This window comes from Cyprinus carpio, chromosome A7, assembly GCF_018340385.1.
Source record: "Cyprinus carpio isolate SPL01 chromosome A7, ASM1834038v1, whole genome shotgun sequence".
In the NCBI taxonomy this organism is placed as follows: domain Eukaryota; kingdom Metazoa; phylum Chordata; class Actinopteri; order Cypriniformes; family Cyprinidae; genus Cyprinus; species Cyprinus carpio.
The window spans coordinates 37123998-37146298 of NC_056578.1; the positions used below are offsets into that span (position 1 = coordinate 37123998).

At 34.8% G+C, this 22301-nt stretch overlaps 1 pseudogene; it reads right to left on the reverse strand.

Annotated features, from left to right (window-relative positions):
- LOC109086979 overlaps positions 1–22301 on the reverse strand; it is a 48282-nt pseudogene continuing 25981 nt past the window's right edge.

Consider the following 22301-nt stretch of genomic DNA (forward strand, 5'->3'; position numbering starts at 1 on the left):
TTATATCCCGATCCCGTTGACGAGAGAGGCCTCCAGAGTGATATTGAATTCCTGCAGAGTCTGTAGCACTCGAATCAGAGAGGTTCACCAGTAGAATGGTCCTTTAAGAGCGCCATGTCCTCGTACATCTGTGCTGTGATTGGACACTCGGCAAGAAGCGCAATCCAGTGGTGCAGCAGGTGATCTCTGCAAGCAGAAAGACAAGATGGGGCGTCAACATATGTGACCAATCGATATGACGGAAAAGGTACAAAAAACAAAATCTCTCAAATGGCATCGCGATTCTCTTTCAATAATTAAAAAAAAAAAATCAGAAATCAGTTCTAAGGTTAGTTTTTTGTCCATATATGTGCGATGGGATTTGCACTAGAGACAATAAAAATTCTGTTTACTGACATACACACACAAAACCATCAAACAAGTATAGAAAATAGGATAAGGATTCATGTTTGAAGGTAAATACAGGCAATTGGTGGTCTCCAGTGCACACGATATTTGCTGTGAGAAATGTGATTTGCTTGACAATTGTGGATTCACCCAGCAGTATTTCAGTGTGTTATTACCTTCCCAAGCTATACCAACACATCCTTCATGCCAAATATTATTTCAAATGCTCACGTTTGCTTTGTGGTGCTTGTTTTTGAAGGGCGCTTTGCAGCAACTTTGCTATGCGTCGGACTTCCATGTAAGTGGTAAATGGCACTTGAATCACCAAATGCTTTAGTGATGCAAAATTAACTGTAAACACAGTTGTCTTAAGGACAAAACACCTGTGATCTGTGCCATTAGTGTGAATGTAGCTTATTAGACCTGCTGCTGTCTATGAATTTCATCAGTAATAATAAATAAATAAATAAATCAATAAACGCCTCTGCCTTTCCTTAGAAAACTTTCAGATTCACTTATTCATTCTCATTCTCAGGCTATGTTTACATGACAAACGATGTAGTCCAAAAACGGAAACGTTTTTCCCTTGCCGTTTGTAAAAAGTTTCACGGATACACGACAACATTTTCATTTTTCAACATTTTCTGTATTACGTATGCCAGGGCCAGTAGTTGGCGCTGTCTTGTTAGTAAACAGTATGTGTAGGAAGTGATGATTATATTTATGTATATGATGTTCTCCGCTGTTTGTTGTAATATTGGTGAAAGTAAAGCCCACACTTTGCTGAAGTCGCTTTAAGCAAAACTCTTTAGCAGCAACAACAGTGACCATGTACTCCGCCATTGTTGTGTATGTTTGTTTGGCGCTTGCCTTTAAAATCAACACATGCTGCACATGTCTACATACCTAACACGTACTAACGCGCATGCGCATGACGTCACCATTTTCAAAGATTCCCATAATGGGGTATAATAATGTAAACGATACAGGCAAAACGCATAAAAAGTTTCCCATTTTTGGCTGAAAACGTTGTCGTGTAAACGTCCCCCTTAGATACTGAAAAAACTTTTCCTTTACTGCTTGTAATGTTTTTTTAATCACCTTTATTACTTTATATTACTTCTATGTTTTGAAGCTATATTTTAGTTAGTTAATAATTCTAACATCCTAAACATAACATATATAACCATATTACCCCATAGTTTTGATTTATTTTTTTAATTTGTAGTTATTCCAAAAAGTACTTAAATAAGGTAGTTTAATAAAAATGCAAAAAAATAAATGTAATACTTCAAAGTCATAAACTCATTACTTAATAGAAAAATGTAGATCGAGGATCATTTTTAGAATTGGATTGTGATTTCTAGAGCCGGCCAAGATTTCCATCCCCAAAAAAGAGCAAAAGAGCATTGTTGGTTCTCAAAACTGAAAACCAACAGTTCAATGTAAATAATGACCACCTTGCTCCGAGACACACAAGCATCTGAAACTTCCCGTCTTTGCCAATGTTTCTGGGTGTGCTGTTGATGGCGCGCATGAAATGGCAGAAATGACGCACCCTCATCTGCCAGTTCTCATCCTGGGTCATCTGACTCTGTTCTGTACTCTCAAAGTAGACCTGTGCTTTTTCTGTGGAATAGACATGAGAGGATTTAGAAAAATGTGCAACATTTTGAGGTACCATGCATGTTCCTGAAAAGATTTAGGTTTGAACAAACTCCTAGTCTCCACTTCAAACTACGAACCACCCATAGTTTTTGCTCTTAATGTCCCTGATGCACTTCCCCCTCAGTGTACTAAGATTCAATCTGATATGGCTGTTTTTACAAAAACTCTGAGAGAGTAAGTAAGGGCACACAGGTGTTTTTTTTAAGCAGTCTGGGAAAACACTTTATGTTTCAGTGAGCCCTTTTGAAAATACACTTCGAAATACACTAATTTTTGTAAGCTTTTATTAAAATGAGCTGTTTCCACACTAGTGTGGTATACAAAGTTTGGAATAATTCATACTTTTCAGTGTTTTTGAAAAAAGTCTTTTATGCTCACCAGCCTGGATTTATTTGAAAATTCAAAAATACAGTAAAAACTATGGAAGCCCGTTCATAAATGCATGAATTAATGTGACTCTTTATCTCACCGTTCTTCTGACTTTTTTTCTCAGAATTCTAAGTTTAACTCTCATAGGTGTTGTCTTTATCTTCCCCCCACCATGAAATAAAAAAAATAAAAGCAGTATTGTGACTTTTATCTCATTTTTTTTTTTCAGACGATTGTGAGTTTATATGTCCCAATTGGACTGATTTTTTCTCAGAACTGCAAGCTTATATCTTTCAATATGACTTTTTCTCATCCAGAATCTCAATTTCAATGTTTTAAAAAGTCAATGCTGTGAGAAAAAACATTGTTAGAAAAAGTTATTTTTTTTATCCTATGGTGGAAACAAGCTTCCATCACAAAAAAAAAGTAAATATTGTTAAATATTATTACACACGTTTTGAAATATATGTTTTCTATTTAATTTATTAAAAATGTCATTTATTCTTGTGATGGCAAAGCTGATTTTTTAGCAATCCGGTGTCACATTGATCCTACAGAAATCATTCTAATAAATTGCCAGTCAAGCTGCTGCCTTTCCTGTCTAAGTGGGCGGTTTTCTTGACCAAAATATGCTAGTTGACCCAATAATGTATGAGCAATTTACAAACCACTTTTAACTAATGAGAAAAGAAAATATATTTTATGGAATGTTCACAGCATTGTTTGTTACCTAGAAAGTCCCAAATGAAGACATTCTTGTAAGAAAAGGCGAGGTGTACTTGGAAGCCCATTGCTGGTCAACACCTGCTCAAGAACGCCCCCATACTAAACCATACTCTCCACACAGAAGCAATGTGAGGCTTCCTCTCTACAACAGAACCGAATGAACGAAAGATCATCCATATGTGCCGTTCTCTTCACATTTGTCCTTTTCCGCTGCAAGTTTTCACAGAGAAAAAAAAAAAATACTTTACCCTCTTTTTCTGGCTTATGGACGTGTTTGACGTACCGTTAATGGCCTCTCCCACCCCTTCCTGGATCTGGCCCGTGTTTAACTCTGGTGGTCACACAATGGGAAATGTGCTTGAGACAACAGCAATAAGTGCAGTTATTCCATATCTGAGTGAGATATGACTTTTGGGACTTTTTATGAGATATTCCTAAATAACATACTTGGTTTGCTGTTATAGGCGAAATGGTGACAAATAGTGATGGTCGCATCATCGCCCAGGGGATTGCTGCATTGGAGGAGTCCGGCACATTGAAACTGTCCTCAGTCTCAGTCGTGTCAGGTGTCGCCAGTTTCGCCCACCAGTATCCTTTCCAAGCTGCCATCATCTACTCCCTTCCTTCCGAGCCAACGCCGAATGGAACCTACGCAACAACAGTCCGGCAGTCAGTTAAAGCTTCTAATATGAATAATGTGATTTATGGTGCTACTAAAATCTTTAGTACTCACTTGTAGGTGTGCCCTGTGATCCCCATTACGGGACCATTACACACTCTACTAGCCACTTAGCATACAGTCCTGAGTTATCATGGCCCATCTGTACTGTGGTCAGCTTCCCCAGGTCTCTGGGCACTGTGCAAAGTACAGACAGAATTATTCAACAAAACAGTTTAACACAACAGAACTCACTTTGGAGTCAATATCTAGCAAGTTGCCCCAAAATACAGCAATATATATATATATATATGATATATATATATATATATATATATCTATATATATATATATATATATATATAAAAAAGTAGGGCTGGGTATTGAGATATTATTTCAATCTCATTCTATCGATATTGATTCATCATTTGGATATTGTAAGCGAATCAGCAATCTCTCTCAACTAATGCTGTAAACTATAGAAAAACCATGTCATTTAGTGACAAATAAAAACCTTGAATCCTTGTTGAAATTTTAAACATTTAAACAGTGAATGTCTTAATTGTTTTCATGAAAGATTTGATCAAAATACACTGACCAAAACAGGTTAATTAGACAATATAATGAATGTGTTAATATAGTACATATATATTTAGCAAAATGATCCTTTTCTAGAGTTAACTATTGAGTTTATGGTCACTGAATGGCCAAAATATATTGTTTGAATTTTGTAATAAAATTGACAGAATTTGAAAGCTGAGACTTTGTTTCATATCAAAAGTAACAAAGCACAACGCTCATTGCGATCTTTTGGATGGGAGGCACTAAAAATAATTTTTTACTAAGTTTTGTTTAGGGATGCAATGATACCATTTTTTCAGAACCGATCTGATCTGATACCGACAAATTCTGAGTATCAGCCGATACCAATCCAATTCCGATACCAGTGGCAGTTTTTTTTTTTTAAATCAATGTAGAATTTCTATCCTTCCTCTGACCTGATCGTCACTCTTTTGTGTGTTAACTATTATAAACTAGGTTAGTGGATAATTCAGCAGCAAAAGATACTCTAGAAAAATAAAGGGTGCACAATAATTTTATAAAATCTAGTGAAACAAATAAAAGTAATGTCTAAATCTGGTAAAATGTTACACATTGCTCTTTGTGTTGCTGTAAAATACATTCATGAAAAAACAAGTAAATACATTTTTATAGAAATATATACTATACAATAATAAAAGACATTTCTTTTAAATGTATAGCACAGTAATGAAGGCAGCAATATATGATAAATAGGACATAACAAGAAAGACAATTAATAATCTTTCATTGCGAAGAGTAAATTATTATAATACTAAAGGCTCCAATATAGAGCGGCAGAAAGCGCTTATGCGCATCACAGAATAATGTGGCTTGAAACACACAGAGTCACAGTGCACAGGATGCGCAGCCCTCAGAGTCCGCATATTAAAGTTAGTACAAAAGGAAGAGGTATTAATATGTAATGTATTAAATATGTGCTTTTAGTTTATTGAGCCTGTTTTCTTTTAACATTTTAAATCTCAGTTATTGTGCGGTCTTGGAGAGAGTTTCATCATTTTGACTGTCGTAACTGAACGTGACATGCAGTTAGAATGCTGAATGGGGGATGACAGACAGCCGCAGCGGGAGAAGTGTTTACGTGCACTTGAATTTAATGACTTAAATATTAATCTGTACCACACATTGAACTAGGGAACAGCTTCAGAAGACCTTAAAATAATAGTTGAAGGAAAACTTTTTGGTGTTTATCATGTTTTGTGCATTTCTTGGGGCTCAACAATAACACAGAATAGTATACACACAATATTGGTTTTGGATCGGTCTCATCTGACCGATACCTGATCCGGGAAAAATGCCAGTATCGGAGCCGATACCGATCCTGAGTATCGGATCGATGCATCCCTAGTTTTGTTTCACGCATCAACTGAAGACAGCACAGATTTGGATTTAAGAATAATTATCTTTAAGAATCTATTCAAATCAAGAATATTTTCAAGCAAGTCATAATATATAGTGAATCTAGAGTAATGGCAAGAATATTTAGGTGTGTCGATATATATTGGTTCACCTCAAATGTAATCTCCAGAGTGTTTTTGCGGACCTGCAGGACCCCAGTCCTCAGCTAGTTCCCCTGACACACACACCCAAGGGTTGGCCGTAAACATGGAGCCACCTAATTTCTTACTGGGAATGATGACCACATGGGACGGTATCACTATGAACAACAACAACAAGGACAAGGTCAAGAGAAGAAAAAGCAGAGTGTAGAGTTTTTTTTGATACCAGAGTTAATGGATTCCTCCACCCAAAAATGAAAATTCCTCATCATCATTTACTCCCAGTAACAGTGTTTTTTTTTTATCTATTACTGAACTGGTATACCATACATATACATCTGAATCAGTGTGTTTGCTATGTCCGGTTTTCATCTAAATTATGAAAAGAAAACATTTTGGTATCAAGATATATATTGATTATCAACCCAAGGCTGCAAAATACAGAACTATACCCATTCTTCTGCGAAATGCAAAAGAAAAAAGAATATATTTTGTTGTAACCAACAGTTTTAAGTTCCCATTGACTTCCACTGTATGGTCAAAAAAACATATAATGGAATACAATGGGCCCAAACAAAACTGTTTGGTTACCAACATCCCACCAACAGATGTTATTTCATTTTTTAGGTGAACTATCCCTTTAAATGGTATACTGTGTGTTTGTAGTGAGAGTTTGGCAACTCTTACTAATCGTGGTGAAGACGTTGGTAAAGCAGAAGTAGTCCACAGCGTTGAAAGAGAGGAGATGGTAGAGGAACTGCTCCTTCTCATCATCACAGCGCAGGAAAGCGTAGCGCTTATAGAGTTTCCTTCAAGCAAATACAACCAAACACATGAAACCATACAGTACTAATCTAAACACAAAGCCTTTAAAAGGAAACAGTTGAAAGAAAAGTGCATAAAGCAAAGAGCTCGAAAAAATGAGTTCAAATGCATTTCAGGTCAGAAGAGGACACCACAAAGAATTCTTTAGTGAGGATGAGCCATTTTAATATTTAAAAAAAAAAATCTTAATTTTTAATGGTGTCTTATTCTTTGCTGTGCTACATCTCTTACATTTTAACCGTCTGATATCAAACAGTACATCTGATTCATAACACCGTCTTCTATGCCACTGAAGAACTAGTCAATAGGTCTTACTTGGTGAGCTCATGGTCAGACAGCAGCTGCTTCAGGTGCCTGGACAGCAGTTTCTTCTCCATGGAGAGACGCAACCCATGCCCTGGCCTTCCCCAACGTCTGTCTTGATCTCACTGATGTTCTGGATGTGCCTGAGGGATGACAGACAGTCAATTACAGTCACAAAACGGGACTTCAAATGCCAGTTTCCACCAGAATTAAACCAAGAGTTTCAGCATGTCCTAACCAGACGTGACACCGCGCTGCGACACGTAGTTAAATATTTTCCTTAATCATGAACATTTCTCCCAAGTTTATTGTCCTGACTAGCCGCAATGACGATATGCTATGAGCAACAGGGAACAGAGTTCAAATAATATTTTTACTTGACTATAATATTCTTTGTCAAAGTGACAGCTGCATAATTTACGTCAGAAAATAAAATAAATAAGAAAGTTCAAACTGTGAACTCTGAAGTAAACAAGCAATTGTATTTTAAAGACAAACACTGTATCAGTCACTGAGTGTGTAATTCAAACAATGTTAATATGGTTTAATCTGAATCTGAATTTCGAGACATAAGCGCACTTGCAGAGAAAGCCTGTCCCAATACTCTTCTGATTGGCTAATTGAATTGTGATTGATTTTATTGTGTCTTTTGTTCGTGCCATGTCTAGTGTGGACAGACATATTGCCTGTCACTGGAATCTAAGGTGCAATATGTCTGGCTTTGTGTGCAGCGGCGCTTCTTCTCATGAACCGTTTCAGAAAGACAGAAATGGGGGCACCGGGAGAATGGTTCACAGACTCCCGATAGAGCCATCAGCCAGACTGCTGTCATCGCGCTTTCAGACCGCTATCATGCATTGCCCACGTCCAGACGCATTCTGCTTCCACTCCACCTCTGTAGTCAAAACACCGTCTGACCTTCCATTACATAAATGTATTAATATAGCGTTTTAGTGCTGCCATTCCAGATGCTGGCCAGATTTGAATTTGTAGACCTGCAGCCATAATCATCTTAATGTACTAAACCATGCCATTGAATTTCCTATATTATGCTGACATCATAAAAAAAGCTTCTTTCACAAATACTATTAACTGAAACAGTATGTTTATCAGTAAAGCATTTTCAGTAGCTGACGTGGCTAGAGAGAGGAATGTCCATGCTACGGCTTTCCCCCCCGCACTGTGCATGTCACGGCACAGCTCAGCAGGGCTCTGGTGCTAATTAGGCTGGAACATAATGTGGCGGACATGAAACGTCTGAAGCGTGGTGCTTTTCTTCACGCAATGTGAGGAGTCGACCTCCATTCCCATACACTCCACTGCACTGCAGCACTCTACCTACAATTTTCATAACAAACAAACAAACATGTGATCTCATATTTGGCCTTGGATTTCAGGGTATATTTTCACAAGGAAGATTCCTGATTTGTTTTTAATTTTTTTCAATAGGTTTTTCTAATAGTTTTTTTTATACAACAAATTTTATTTTGACATTAATAGAGAACACTTGAAATGACTAATGTAGCGATTTAATGTAGTATGTTATAATTGATCAGACATCCTGTATCCTATGTTGTTTCTCCATGTTTGCAGTAATGTTTGCAGCCACAAAATTTTTTTTTTTACTTTCTTTAAGTTTTAAAGCGCGCCCATATTGTGTTAATTAAAAGTTAATATTTTAAAGTAAGTGTTGGAAATGTAATCGCTCCTTAGACATAATTGTATATATATGTATGCCAGTACATAAACACTAATGATGTAAGACTAAACGCCACTCATAACATACTGCCAGAGTAACAGCGAAGGGCATCCGCACTTCTCTGTGTAGTGTGATTGTTTCTTTTTCATCTACACTATAATGGTTTGTTTATTCTCACCTCATGTCCTGTATCAAAGAGACCTTGAGCGGCCCGGCATTGCACAGCCAGCATCCTGACGTCCGTCTCCTCTGTGTCATGAATAATGCCTGAGGGACACAAAACAGGGACAAAATGCTGAAAAAATCAAACCTATTCACATGTTTTTCAATGAAAGCCAGTTATCTAAGCACTATACAAGGCACTGATCCCAACCCTAGAAGAGCTGGCTACCTAGAAAGCATTTTTTTGGCATCATCCTTTTTTCCTAATTTTTTTGCAAAATTCCAACTGCAATACATATATCCCAGACTGCATTGCCACGAAATAAAAAAACACTATTATATATTGTAAAGTCAATATTTAAAATGTACATGTAAGTCAATGTAAGATGTTAAAATGTATAAAAAAGATTTTAACGCTATACGTGTGTGCATTTTGTGCTTTATAGAATGAGTATCATTTGTATACTATTATAGCATTTACTATTATTGAATGTATTCCATATTTTAAAATAGTTTTTCATGTTAAATGTTTTTAGCAGTCAAAGTTGGAACAACCCATTAGATAACGTGAGACATTGTTCTATTTTTTTGACTAACATGCCGCCTGAGAAGAAGAATTCGATCTAGGCAGCTAGATGTATGGAATAGCACAACGTTTGTATCTCTGTTAGTAGTTTTACCAGGAGGGCTGAGGCCTGCTGGAGTACGCAATCTCTCTTCTCTTTACTTCTCCTGAAGAATGTCAGAGCGGTGCGACCACACCACAAGGCAGATTTTCCCCCTGCGCAACACAAATCACAGAGCAGGACCAGGTCAAACAAGCTGTACCACATTACGCCCCATTACCGTATTCAGAAGAGATGCCCCTTGTATGCCCAGTCTATGTTGTCTATGTACCTGCTTGACCTGCAGACCGTTGGCTCCATATTCTTTCCAGCAGATCACACAAGCTGGCGAGGAGAGTGTGTTCTCCTCCACTCCCAGTGATGCTCTGGACCTCCCCGTGGCCCCAGCTCCACCGCTTTCCCGTCCCATCTTCTCCACCAGCATGCGTTTGGTCTAAGCCAGATTCAAATGGGTTTGTATTATAGCTTATAATCCTGATCTACCCGTGCTCACCCGGATGGATCAATACCAGTTTTATTCATTAAAACATAGAGGAGGATCAAACACGCACCTTATTTCTGCACATTCTTTTAACAGTTCCCTCTACAAACTTCCAGTTGGTCTGTGCGATGACTGAAGTGGTGACAGTGGTCGGAGAGTTTGGGCTGCCGGAGAGTGGTGCCCAGGTTCCTGGCCTCACTGGATGTACTTCTGCATTGACAATATCAAAAAGTTACACGATGCCCAACAAATGAGTTTGATGTAGCTTGTGGCTTTTGAGTTACTTCAAATTCAGAGTTCTGGTGGGTTAATAACCCCAAGTCCACTGTGTTTAACTCCACGGTGAACACAGGTGGTTTACAATATATATATAGATCACCTACAATACTTACACTTTTAAATGTTTAAATCTTGGTATTGTGTAAAATTAAATTAACCACAAAATTAAGACTTATCTCATGTGAAGAAAAATAAATCACACATAGAAAAAAAACAGTAAAAATAAAAATAAATAAATAAAATAAAGAATAATATACGCATACCACAAAAAAAATTAAACCTATGTTAAGGACCACCTAAGATTTCCTTAACATGCAATTTTGATTTTATTATTATTTTTTTTTCATTTTTTGATGAAAATTAAGACAATACTTTTTTCCAAACCCCACGTGATTGTTTCTTCCGTAGGGGCACCAAAATACAAATTTTAAAACGACTTCTGTGTTTCGTCATTAAAAGTACACTAAATTAAGACGGCACTGTCTAAAAATCACACAAAAAGCACAATAAAAGGATCCTAAAATAAAATGAAAAATGGTCCACGAGACTCACGCACTACATCTCAAGTAGACATTTATGATACTTTTTTACAAGATAAAAGCAAAACTGACAAATGAAGGAGAGGGGGTTAGAATTAGCTTAATATAATCAAACACAAACATGGCCAATACAAAAATCTTTGATAAATCTTGATAAAAGTCTTAATTTTATATGCAAATTATTATTTCTAATTTCTTTCGTTTGATTTTGGGGCAACATAAGACCCAGACCTAGTTTTTTTTTCTGCAGTAAATATAAATGACTTTCACAACCTTGGCTGTATTCACTGGCCAAATAAAACATATAAGGGGAGAGATTTCATTTTGAATTTGACAAAATGTCAAAAACAGGGAAGCTACAGACACTGATGGGGATGATGGGCTCAAGCCTTTCAAGATGGGAAAAGCATGGGGAATTGTTGGTAGATTGAGTGTGGCCTGATCTCTCATCTAGCACATACCACATGCCACCTTGACAGAACTTTAGACAGGGCCTGAATGGACTGCGAGAACCAGTAGTAGTCCAGAGCCAGCAGAAGCTGAAGCTCAGGACAAACAGACCTCCACATGCTGAGAGTGTGTGTGTTGTGTGTTTGTGTGTGTGTTTGTGTGTGTGTTGTGCGTGCGTGCGTGCAGTGCGTGTGTGTGTGTGTGTGTGTGTGTGGTGTGTGTGTGACAGAGGAAGACAAGAGAGACAGACAAGTTTGAAAAATAGGGGTGAAGAAAAGAGATCCAAGAAGAGAAAGTTACAAAAACAAAAGAAACACATAATCATGCTAATGAAAGGAACTATAAAATAAAGACAATGACCAAATAAACATCAACAGAGTGTACAAAGAAAAATAAAGAATAGGAGGGGGAAAGCATTGAGAAAACTAACTAGCAAACATGCAACAAAACTAACAAACAAGTACACTACAAATTAAAAAATTGGGAAACAGGTGTGAATAACAAATGTGAATAGGAATAATATAAAACTGTGAAATGAATCCAAATGGATTAAACGGATGTTGTGACCAAAAGTATGTTTACACCAAAAATATTTGTGACTGAAAATTTACTTGCATGCTGACTAATCAAAGAAACCTTGGCTGCTTACATATACATAACACATATTTATTATGTGTATACTATCAGCTAAAAGTTTGGAATAATTAAAATTGAATGTTTTTGATATGAAATTGAAGGAAATGTCTTATGTTCCACCAAGTCTGCTTTTGGTGAAATTTATATTACAAATAGTGACAGAAAATGGGTTCTCTATTTGAATATATATAAAAATTGTAATTTATTCTAAGTGATGACAAAGCCTGAATTTTTCAGCATCATTACTCCATTCTTCAGTGTCACATGATCCTTCAGAAATCATGTCTAATATACTGATTTGGTACTCAAATATTATTTTTGTTGCTTAATATTGTTGAAAAAAAAAACTGTGATACCTTTTTTTGAGGATTCTTTGATTAATAGAAAGTTCAAATGAAACAGCATTTGCTAGCATTTGTAATATATATAAATGTCATTTTGTCACTTTTGATCAACTGATGTGTACCCTTTGGCTGAAAATAAACTATTAATTAATTAATTATATATATTTTTTTTATCATACTTACCCCAAACATTTGCATGGTAGTTTATCACAGTTTTTCCACGAAAATTTAAGCAGCAAAGGTTTTCAACATTGATAATAAGCAGAAATGTTTCTTGAGCATCAAGAACACGATTTTTGTCACTGAAGCCTAGAATAATGGCTTCTGAAAATTCAGCTTTGCCATCACAGAAAGGAACTGTATTTAAAATATATTAAAATAGAGCATTATTTGAAATTGTAATAATATTATGCAATGTTACTATTTTTACTGCTTGGTGAGAATAAAAGAATTCTTTCAAAAATGGTAAAAAAAAAAAAATATATATATATATATATATTATATATATAATAAATAAATAAATTCTATAAATAAAAATAAAATTCATATGTAGCCACAATTTATATTTCATTTTGCATTCTGTCCATACCTCTCTCTGGTCATTGTCCAGATAGAGATGTTCAGTGTGTTGTTTCTGTCTGTCCTTCCTCCGCCATTGCGCCGGTGCACTGCGCTTCGCCCATCTAACACACCACAACAACAACAATAGATTAAAACTAAAATCACAAACTGGCCCCCAAAGTTTGCATTTGGATGACGAGAACCGGTCCCAATGCTTGATTTACCCAAGCAAGACAACTTCTTGGATCAGCATCCTTACTGGTCTTCAAACAACCTTAATATGATATAATATGATCAAATATTTTTAAGCCTTCTGAAGATATTTGATATACAGTACTGTGCAAAAGTCTTCGGCCATTATTATTTCACCAATGGTTAAATGGTTTTAACCCAGTTATTTATATCTTTTGCTGTAGTGTGTCAGTAGAAAATAACAGTTTACTTTTCCAAACATTCATTTTGCCATTAATTGTAATAATACAGTGAATTTTTTTGCATACATAAGGAGTCTGACAACAACCTGTGCTCCACCCAGAGATCTGATCTCATCATCATCCAGTCTGTCTGGGATTACATGAAGAAAAGGAAAAACTGAGACAGACTAAATCCAGAGGAACTGTGGCAACGTCTCCAAGATGCTAAAAGAAACCTTCATGTAAATTCAACCTTTATTTAAATAAATCAGTCATTGAGGCAGATTCAAAATATTTAAAGCAATAAGTAAGAGTCTCTCTACTATGGAAGCCTGTTTTCGCCACTGAATAAAAAATAAAACAAGGTAATTGCGACTTTTTATCTCACAATTCTGACTTATTTTCACAGAATTGTGAGATATTAGTGCTGCACGATAAATCATAAGGAAATCGAAATCACGATTAGGCCGAGGCTGTGATTGTCATGCTTATCTTTCAGTGAAGCATGGTTCTGTGATCAGTAGTAAATCTCCATCCGAAGGCCAGAGGGCGCTCTCAAGCTGAAACTCCAAATACACCTGGCAGAATAAACCCAGGAAATACCTGTAGGTTGCTAAATAAAAAGAAGATTTATATGCTTTTATTCATTGAACGTGACTAATAAACACACGACTATGGCAATATATGGTTCATCTGAGTTCTTATGATTATAATTTTCATTATAATAAAGTATATCTATAATACAGTGCTAATCGACATAACCTTTATCACTGCTTAGAATGCTATCAAATATGTTGCGTGTCTTATTCTGTGTAAGAAACCACATCATCTCACAGAAGGATTTATTTGAAACACTCGACTGACGTTATGAAGTGAGTTTGGAGTAGAAACATGTTTTTAAATGTGGTACTTTCAGATGCTTTCAGATGGAGCAGCATTTACTACGCAGAGCAGTAGTTCACTGAGAAGCTACGCAAACAGCTGTTATCACAAATGATTTTTTTGCGTAGCTTGTCAGTGAACTACGGCTCTGTGTAGTAAATGCTGCTCCGTCCGAAAGCAGGTGATGGAGATTTACTACTAATCATGGAACCGGCTTTACTGACGAGATGTGCATGACAATCGCATTCGATCAATCGTGCAGCCCTACGAGATATAAACTCGCAATTCTGACTTTTTTTCTCAAAAACTGAGAGTTATAAAGTCAGAATTGAACTTGCAATTCTGAGAAAAAAGTCAGAATTGTGAAATAAAAAGACGCAATTTTTATTTTTTATTTAGTAGCGGAAACGGGCTTCCATACTTTACATACCAATAAACAGTCATAAATATATTTATTTTCCTACATATATTTAATTTTTTTTATTTTAAAGCATATAAGATGCCACACAGGGCAACATTTTTAGTGCCAAACTAATTGTTTATAGTTTGGATCAATTCACTGAAAAGGGGAAGTTCAGAAGCACTGACTCACAGGATTGAATCCATCCAGACTTACTAGACTCGCGTCATATTTTAGGAAAGTCATTCCAGGACCAACAAATGATGTTGATCCTAAAACACGAACAATTTAATCACGTTGTGCCAGCATCATAGGAACTGATAGACTTTGTGCACTAGTTACTTAATTAATTGGTGTCTCAATACATCTAGGAAGACCCAAGCGATTTATTCTCACTTGTTGCTGGTGGGTCCAGAGGAGAGAACATCGGACTGTAAGTGAGGGAAAAAGCCCGGCTCATAGCGGCCCTGACCGATCTTCATGTCCAGCAGGTGGGGATGGAGAGCCGTGTGGTCGATCTTATACAGTCTCATCTCAATGGCCTTTTCTAAAGTGGCAAGAGAGGAACACGTCACACACATATTATTGATGAATCACAAAAACCCCATATGGTGTCATCAAAAAAATGATGAACCCATCACAGAGACACAAAACCCACATGGTGGGAGGAGTGTGCGTTAGTGATGTGGTAGAATAAAAGACTGCTGTGAACCCACATGCCACACTCAAAATATCTCTTACACAACACAAAATCTATCACCCATTAGAGATCCTACCGCGAGAGCTGTGAACAATGTCTCAACATTAAAAAAAAATTACAATTATTCAACATTTAACAAAATTAAATATTAAATTCAATTCATTTTTAGATACTAATGCAAAATACAGCTTGATATGGCAAAAAAATATTTCAGCAAGTTATGCAAAGTATCATACTTAGATTCAGGGGTTTACATCTTAGCAAACACCACCGATAAAAAATAATTCTTCAAAATAAATGAAATGCAATAAACTAACTTTCTAATGAGTTCGATGATGATAAATGAGAGCCTTTAAAATGGACATCTTTTAATCAGTCATTATTCATGTTAATAATTAATAACATTTCCATTTGGCTCTCTATGCTTGAACTGTCCTGTTTCATCAGCAGAGCTAATGGAAGAGATTTGAATTTAATGCACGCGATTCAAGAATCCTATCCATAATGCATTGCAGGAAGAGGAATTCAGGATGACTGTTGCATGGAGTGAGCCGTCTGAAACGTATAGATTTTCTTATTAATGAGGCGCCATGAGGAACACAGATCAACTTCCTGGTAACATTTTAAAAGCAAGGTGTCTGGGTCCATATTTACCAGTAGATGAGTGCAAAATGCAACCAATTGGCTTTGGCGAGTAAACTAAGTTTAACATTTAACATAACAAAATAACCACATTACATTTTATATAGTAGATTTTATAAATATATATAATTTAAAAATCAAAGAAAACCTTTTATTTAATTTAAAGCTGCCAGATATAAGAAGATATTTTGAAGAACGTTGGTAACCAAATAGTATTTTTTCCTTCACATTTTATTACTTACATTTTTCAAAATAACTTATTTTGTGTTGAATGGTAGAAAGAAATTCAGACGGGTTTAGAACTTGAGGGTGAGTAAATCATGACAATTTTCATTTTTGTGAACTATGCCCGTAACATTTTTTATGAAATAATGCAAAATAGTTCAAAGACCAGTAAAATGTTAAATTTGTTACATTTCAGTTCACACACTTGTATGCAAGTATCCCAAATGGTTTCATTTCTAAAATAGTCACTAGTTTTAAACCGTCTCACCTGCTTCATCAATGTTGGTGCATTTCTGGTACATGGAGGTCCGCAGGGTGGGTGTTCTGACATTTAACATACGGATCTTGTCAACACGGGAATCAAACACTCTCAGCGTGTGCTCTTTGTCCTCGTCATCGTGGCACAGGATCTTACTGTCGATGAAAGAGGCAAACATCTGCGTCTCCAGAAAGCGGGAGAGGAACGGCAGGTAAGGTTCGGGCTGATCCGACAGGAAGGAAGCCTGCAGCGGACAGAATTCAGAAATGGCAAACACATGAAACTGCTGTGGTACAGAATCCCAAAACTTCTTAGTTACTCTAAACTTACAACCCTATAAAAGTAGTTTTATTTGTTCCAAAACTGGTTTCTGTATTAGTTTTTCTAGGAAAATTTTAACAATTAAAAAGAATGTTTAAACAATTTAATTCATAAAACTTTAGCAATAGAACTTGTTGGTTGTAACACAGGAGGCCATCAAGCTGGTCAGAACTGGTTGACCACCTTGCACTGGAAATAAGATGATAAGTTTTTCTAGCAGGGAAGTTCATAAATGGATAGTGAAGCATCACCTTGTCAAAGTTCTGCATCTGGTCTCGGTTGCTGAACCAGGCCTCTTTGTCTTGGCTGGGCTGAATGACAAACACCTCATAGTCAGAGAACATCTGCGTGAAGCGGTTGGCGAAGACCTCTCGCACATGAATGTTCAACTGATGCTTTTTCAACTCTTCTTCATCACAATGCACTTTTGAATCCTTATTAGTGCTTGTATCCTCCTTAACATCCAGCTGTCAAACACACCAAAAGAAGAACACACTTATAAACAGGCACAGAGATGAACAAAAAAAAGTGTCACGTTACTTTTTTTTAAATTAAAAACTAAGTGATGGTGGGATTACTGGCATAAGAACTAGAGGGACTGCTGGTTGAAATTACATCACAAGGCAAAGATGTAGCTGATGAATAATAATCAGAACTGAAATGCAACAAATTTATTATGATTAAAAATACTAAATAATTAATTAAATGATACTTCTCTCTAATGCAAAGCACAATACAAAAAAGCAGCCAGACAAACAGACAGACAACATTTTTTTCTAACAATTTCAGTTGCAAGGTTTGTGTTTCTGTCCAGTATTCATTTAGAATTATTTTGATATTTTCACTTTCAGTTTAGTTCATTGTGTAGTGTTTTTGTAATTTATATTAGTTTTTGTTTTTAAATACGTCTATATAGTATTTATTAGTTTGAGTTATTTTAGCACATCATCTAAACAAAATGAGAAATGCTTGCCATTTTATTTGTTTTCAGTTAACATTTATAATAATTTTTTCATGGTTTTAATTTTAGTTAATGATAATAACCAAGTTTCTGTCACATCACATTTCATATTTGCCGAAAATGTTATTTCATTCCTTCATGCCACGTTTAGATTTCAGTGCCGGCAGATGTACTTCCTCCTTGAAACTTTGGTTTGGACACAGTGTCATCCTAATATAATATAAGGGATAAATAAAATATGTTCCTAATACTAAATTACACTCCAGACATTTTCCAGAAAAAAAAAAAAGTTGAAGTTGCACGAAAAAGCAAAAAAAAAAAAAAAAAATCTTGAATAATAAAAAAATACAAATAATTGAAAAAAATAAATGTAAGGCAGGACTTGGATCTGTCCATTGATTGTTGATTAGATGGAGGAGGAAAGGAAGTGGCGGGTTATCACAAAGAGTTATCACATTTTATTAAAAGGTATAAGCTCAGTTTTTTATGCTTTTTTAGAATGAAACATGAATGAATTGTTCAGAATTAGATCAATAACAAGCATTTAGAAAATAGGGTGAAATCTCATTTCATGTCAACACTAATAGTGAAGGAATGAGTTAAAAGAGAGGAGGAAAAAGAGAGTGGGAAAATGTGGCAGCAAATATCAGCACACAGCTTTCAGAGCTGATCTGAATTATCTACTCTCCGTGGTAACACCCTGAATGGAGAGCAGGGAGTGCTGGGAACGGAAGTCTACAAATCTGCCTTGATTTATGAAGCAAGTGAGGCTCGTTCCCAAGAGAATATAACCATACAGAGCAAGCAGCAATACACAGAGAGCGAGAAAAGCAAACAAGTGCCTGACAGCTCATTCTAAACATGGGAATCACTGAATATCAAGTCAGTATGATGGAATTTAACTAGTACAGCTTTAAGGCTGTGACAAACTCTCTCTAATTGCTATATTAAGAGGTATAGTCCTAGTCTTTAGACAGAGTGTGTCCTTAAGCTGCTTAATGTCACTGAGAGAGACCTCAAGCTTTCTGAGAATCAGAACAGAGCGTGCAAACAGCCATTTGTTCATCTTTTCATTTTCTTCCCACACAATAATTATAATTGTTGCAGACACCGAAAAGATCTGTTGTCCATAAAGCAGCTGTAATCACTGCTGAAGTCACTGTTCAGTTTAAAAAAGAAATGATTGAAATCACAGCAAATCCCCAGAGAAACCAGATGAACTTCAAAACACAAGAGAAAATGTTTTTGTCTGAGAGAATTTACAGCATCAGGAAATCAGCTGTGGAACAAATGTGAAATATTCTGGAGGAAATCAGAAATCACATTTACCATATGTATTAATCTAATAACATAAAATACATTTTCTATTAAATAATTTATTATATATATATATATATATATATATATATATATATATATATATATATATATATATATATATATATATATATACACATACATATACAGTACAGGTCAAAAGTTTGGAAATATTACTATTTTTAATGTTTTTTTGAAAGAAGTCTCTTCTGCTCATCAAGCGTGCATTTATTTGATCAAAAATACAGAAAAAAACAGTAATATTGTGAAATAATAGTATAATAAAATATAATATAATAGTTTTTTTTTTTTTTATTATTATTAAAAAAATAATTTTTTATTGTTATGAAAAAAGTGATTTTTTGGAATAATTGTTTAATAATTTATTGTATAATGTTTCATCCAGTCTATCACATGATCATTTAGAAATCATTCTAATATTCTGATTTATTATGAGTGTTGGAAACAGTTCTGCTGTCTAATATATTTGATGAATAAAAGGTTAAAAAGAACTGCATTTATTCCAAAAAAAAAAATTCTAATAATATATTTTCTAATACTATATTTTCTTTACTATCACTTTTTATCAATTTAACATATCCTTGCTGAATAAAAGTATTGATTTTATTAAAAAAAAAAAAAGAAAGAAAAAAAAAAAATACTGACCCCAAATTACTGACTAGTAGTGTATATTGTATTACAAAATATTTATATTTTAAAAACATAGCTTCTTTTTTTTTTTTTTTTTTTATTCATCAAAGTATCCTAAAAAAAGTATCACGTTCTGAAAAAATATTAATCAGCAGAACTGTTTCCAACTTTGATAATGAATCATCATATTAGAATGATTTCTAAAGGATCATGTGATAATGATCCTAAAAATTCAGCTTTCATCACAGAAATAAATGATAATTTAAAGTATAATACATTTAAAAAACAATTATTTTAAATTGTAATAATATTTCACAATATTACTGTTTTTTCTGTATTTTTGATCAAATAAATGCAGGCTTGATGAGCAGAAGAAACTTCTTTCAAAAACATTAAAAATAGTAATGTTTTCAAACTTTTGACCTGTACTGTATATATATATATATATATATATAATATTACTGATATATATATATATATATATATATATATATATATATATATATATATATATATATATAATATACATATAACATAAATAAATAAATAAATAAATAAATAATAGCTTGTTGCTCAGTTTGTTAAAAAAAAAAGAAAAAAGAAAAGAAAAATGCATTTAAAATAACACACACACTTATTTCTGTCATAAATATTATTCAAGGTAAGAATTAATGCATCCAAATTGATATTAAAATAGTTAAAATACAAAAATAATATACCAGTATTTCGTGCTTGTTTTTGCAGACTAAAAACTGTCCATAACTCCTTGTGTTAGTTGGGTAATAATGAATTAATGAATTCAGATGCAGACACCACCAGTAGGGGGAGAGTGGGGTGGGGTTGGTTGGCATAACTTAATGTAAAACATTAATTACATGAATGCATTATTGTAATAAATTAATAATATATAATTTGGTAACACTTTATTTTAAGGTGTCCTTGTTACACATGTTACATGTACTTAATATTATAATAACAATTCATTATGTATAATTCTATGCAAGTAACCCTAAGCCAAACCCTAATCATAAAGTTAGTACATTTAGTTAATTAATGTTACTCAGTACTTAAATGTAAAATTACACTGTAACAAAGACACCTTAAAATGAAGTGTAACCCATAATTTTATGATGGTACCGGTATTATTACATACTTTCCTGTTGCAAGCAAATTACATAACTTTAGTGTGTAGTATAAGTATGTGAATTGGGATGCACCCAGAATTTGGTGAATTTTTAAGGGCATTTTTTATTCTTAGAGAGATTTTGTTAAAGCACTATTTTATTTTTGTATTTTTTTTTTGAGGCGGATAAAATTCTGATTATGTATTAATTACCCAAGAAACACTGCTGTTAATAGTGCTTAACAAATTTTTATTTCACGTCACTTCCAAGTCCTTGTTATGTTATCCTAATGTGAATACCTATCAGTGTGATAATCAAACATTGTAAATGGTTATTCACTTGCCTGCTAGCTAAATGTTTTTCATAAATTTGTGATAACAAAGGGACAAAATGAAATTGGCATCTGTGGCCTGTTGTCGATTATCACAGAAAATCTGTGTATATATATTACAGAACATTGCTTTAAAGAACCATAACAAACTTTTGAAGAACACTGTTTGAGTCAATTATGTGCGTTAGGTGTACATTGTGTCCTCATTCCCATGCTCACCTTCTCCAGACTGACTCCAGTCCTCTTGACCAGCGCTTGCAGACGAGCTATGGTTTGGTTTTCTCTCAGCAAGTACGAGTTGAGCGGTGAGCCGGCCAGGTTGCCGTTGCGCTTGTCAGAGGCCATGTCACCCGAGCGGAACCCCCTGAGCTTGCTCTGGCCATCACTGCATTGTGGGTTTGCCTCTGAAGATATACCAAACGCCAACAGAACCTCCGAGATCTCCTGGATGAACTCCAGCTTGTTGGGGAACTGAGGCAGGTCCTCGGGTAGCTCGATAAAGTGGTTGTCAATATCGACAAAACAAAGGTTGGCCTGAAGGGTACAAAAGTAATTTCATTACAAACATTGATCTATGAGATTATGCAAATGAGAAATTTCTGAAAGAGATTATGAACTTCCAGGACAAACTAACAAACCAAAGACAAAAGTAAATTTTTTAAAAGTGCACATTGCAGTGATCCATCAGAGATTTTTTTCTTTCATAAGCACTAAAAGAAGAAAAGTGCCAGTGTAGCTGACAAATGTTTGAGAGAAGATTTACTCCAAAGGAAAAAGGGAACTCCACATGAAAAGCTGTTTTTTTTTTTAGGTAGATGAAGAAGACCAGAAGGGTTTTAAAGGGAGATATTGCTCTGTACTCTGAATAATATACTCCAGAATGTATTTTACAGTTACATTCCTATTTCTATAGTATTATAGCTATATATGGTATACAGTATATAATATTCAACTAACATTATTTGGACATCACGTAGTGCTAAAAGATATTTTAATAGCATCTCTGTTTTATACACCAGATAGTTTTAAGAAGATATATATAATGTTACTTTTTTTCAAATAAATGCTCTTCTTTTGAACTTTTCAATTTTTTATATTATATATTTACATATATGTATTGAATTGTTTGATTGGGCAGTGTTAGGATTTCAGCCTAATAACCCCATATCACAAAATCTTATAGCAGGAAAATGTTGATGCATGAGCTAAAGAGATGTAAGCATTAGTCTTTTCTTTAACTGAGATGCATGTGAGGCAAAACAG